Here is a 3,599-nt window from a genome sequence, read left to right on the forward strand (position 1 = left end):
CCCCCACTGTCTCCCCTGCCCCATACATTCCTCCTCTTCTTTCTCTTCAGAAAAAGGCAGGCCTCCCGTGGCTGTCAACCAGCAATGGTATATATCAAGTTGCCGTGAGGCTAGGCACCTCCTCTCCTGTTAAGGCTGGACGAGGCAACCAGTAGGAAGAAAAAGTCCCAAAAGCAGGCAACAGGGTCAGAGACAGCCCAAGAAGGGACATTATTGAACTTTTATTTTGTCCTCTATGAATAAATCTCTTCAACTGTTTATTAACAAGAACTACATAGAAGAGATATTACTGTAGGGAGTTTATTTTTATTAAAACAAACAATTCATCTGCTGATGCTTAGAAATCTTATTATAAGGAAATTTAAGTGGTTTAATAACAAACTGATTCTTGTAATTATCAATTATAGAGCAGCTCTTCCTCCAAACTTTATTATTTCTTAAAAAAAAAAAAATCTGGCTTTATAGCCAGCTGCTTGTTTGTTAGTTCTAGCTCCTGGGAGGCTGAGGCTCAAGGATCACTACCACAAGTTCAATTCCAGACAGAATAATGCAGCAAGATCAAATGTAACTGAAAAAGGAAAAAGAAGTTAGATGGTGGCACATGTCTTTAATCTCATCAGGGGCAGGTGGGTCTCTGAGTTCAAGGCCAGTCTGGTCTACAGAGTGAGTTCCAGGACAGTCAGGGCTACAGAGAAACCTGTCTTTAAAAAAAAAGAGACAAAGAAACAGAGAGAGAGAGAGAGGAGGGGGGAATGAATGTAGGTAGGGCTGAAGATGTAGCTCTGTGCTACAGCACTGGCCTAGTGTGAAGGAGGCTGTGGGTTCTGTCCCCTGTACTGCAAGCAGAGTCGATTCTTCCCTGCCACCTTGTGGGTCCTGGGGATTGAACTCAGGTCTTCAGGCTTGGCAACAGGTGTTTTTACTCTCTGAACCATCTCACCAACCCTAAAGGGCATTTTTAAAATGTAGGGATGAGAGAAGAGTGTTAATATAAGTGTTCAGGTCCAGAATAACCTGGATTGGTTGTGTTCTTAAAGCTCCTAGTTCAAGATGTCTCTAGGAAAACACTCATTGTCTATGTAGACATATTTGCACTATTGGTTGTATTGAAATGTCTTTTGTCTCTTTTTTGTTTTGTTTTGAGACAGGATCTCTCTATTATGTAGATCTAGCTGTCCTGGAACTCACTATGTGTAACAGGCTGACCTTGAACTCACAATGACTCACTTGTCACTGCCTCTCTAGTGCTGGGGTTCTATGTTGAAGTTTCTTGACTCTAAGTCAACAGAAAGACAAACTAGATCCCAAGGTGAGAGGTTTCTTTGTCTTCTTGTATTCCTACACCCCCCAGGCCCCCACCACCCATCACCTCGGTTTTCTTCCTTCCCTCAATACCTTTTGTTTTCAAAGAGCATTCACATACTGATGCAGGATTGGACAGCACTTGTCAGGCAAGCAGAAGAGAGCATTGTTGAAAGGATTTAAAAAAAAAAAAAAGTGAAGTGGGTACCTTTTGGCGGGCCCTGCCATGGTATGCCACTAAGCAAACACGCCACTCGCAACAGAGTTAGTGCAGAGGTTTATTGGGGAGGGGGCGGGGGACATAAGAGAGGCAGGCAGACAGACAGAGAGACAACAGAGGAGATGCAAGAGAGGAGCAAGAGGGGTAGGAGAGGGGCAAGAGGCAAGAAAGACAAGAGATGGGCGAGCGAGCTGTGCACACATCACGCGGTAGAAAGGCACCTGGCCTTTCTACCGCGTGACATGTAATTGCTTTGGCGGCCGAAGCAGGCTGCTGCGGAGGAAACTAACAATCGTTGTAGTGGTTTTGCTATTGAAGAAGCTCAGAAAAACAGTATTGAACTCAGAAGACTATCTTCAGTCTAGCTATGAGCCCAGGTTGATCTTCTGAAAGGAATATGAAGCCAGGCCTGTTGGCGCACACCTGAATTCCCAGCACTTGGGGGAGGGGGGAAAGCATCAGGATTGGGAATTCAAGGTCATCCTCAGCGATACTGTGAATTCAGGGCCAGCCTGCTCTGTGTGAGCCCTGTCTCAAAACAAACAAACCAAAATAATGTGAAAGATGTCAAAATAAAGATGAAGTTGCGCGGAGATGGTGGCACATGCCTTTGATCCCAGCACTCAGGAGGCAGAGCCAGGCGGATCTCTGTGAGTTCGAGGCCAGCCTGGGCTGCAGAGTGAGTTCCAAGAAAGATGCAAAGCTACACAGAGAAACCCTGTCTCAAAAAAACAAAAAACAAAAAACAAACAAACAAAAAAAGATGAAGTTGCTTGTGTCAACCCTCACAAAGAAGGAAGGAGGGAAGGAAGGAAGGAGGGAAGGAAGGAAGGAAGCTATCTGGAATGTTATAAAGGGAGAGTTCTTATACATTTCCTGAGAATATTTATGTATCACAAGACTGCCAGAACCCTTGACAGAAAGTACTTATGCCCAGCAACTGCTGGCTCAACTTCAAACTGACACCAATTTTCCCCCAAATGGGCTTCATTATGTAGCCCTAGCTGGCTTGTAGCTTGAAATGTAGACTAGGGTGGCCTGGAACTGACAGAAATATTCCTGCTTCTGCATCCCCAGTGCTAGGATTAAGACACCATTCTTGTTATTAATTATTGTGACCAAGAATTGTTGTTTCAGCATACACAATGCCATCCTCTCCGTTTCTGTCTTTAAAAGCAGCCCGTTTATCCAGGTATGATACTGCACGCTTGTAATCTCAGCATTTGAGAGGCCGAGGCAGGAGTGTTGCAGTAAATTCTAGGCCAGCTCTGTGGGGAGGGGAACAGAACAAGACTTTGTCTCAAAAAAAAAAAAAAAAAATCTGGGGTGGGGGAACTTGCCCCTCCACCACCTTGAATACAGACACAGTTTACAGCATACATATTCCCATTGAAAAGCTCTGCTATTTCAATTGTAATGATATTCCCATGTTTTTAATTTAGGCTGATTGTCTTGAAAACACATGACTGCTGGGTATAGTGGCTCACTCTCCCTAATGCCAGCCCTTGGGAGGCTGAGGCAGAGGACTGTTTTAAGTTCAAGGACAACCTATGCTACATAGTAACTTCCAGACAACCAGCAACAACTAAGGGAAGATGCTATCAGGGGAATGGACAGAGAGGTGCTCTTATACATTGCTGGTGGGAATGTAAATTGGCCCATGCACTGTGGAAATCAATATGGAGGTATTTTGAAAAAAAAATTAAAAATAGGGCTGAAGATGTAGTTCAGCTGACAGTGTTTGCCTACCATACACGAGGCCCTAGGTTCCATCTCAAGCACTTTACAAAGTGGACATGGTGCTGCACGTCTATCATTCCAGCCCTTAAGAACTTTCAGCAGGATTATCAGAAGTTAAAGGTTATCATCTGTGACTTCTAGGAAACCCTTCCAAACAACAAACAAATAAACAAACTCTCTTAAAAATAGATCTACCACAGGACCAGGCTGTGCCACACCTTGGAATTTACCCAGATGACTCCAAGTCAATATGTCACAGAGATTCTTGCACACCATTTGTATTGCAGCGCTGTCTACAACCTAGGTGTCCACAGACAGAGGAAGGGAAAAGAAATGG

This window comes from Peromyscus eremicus, chromosome 7, assembly GCF_949786415.1.
Source record: "Peromyscus eremicus chromosome 7, PerEre_H2_v1, whole genome shotgun sequence".
In the NCBI taxonomy this organism is placed as follows: Eukaryota; Metazoa; Chordata; class Mammalia; order Rodentia; family Cricetidae; genus Peromyscus; species Peromyscus eremicus.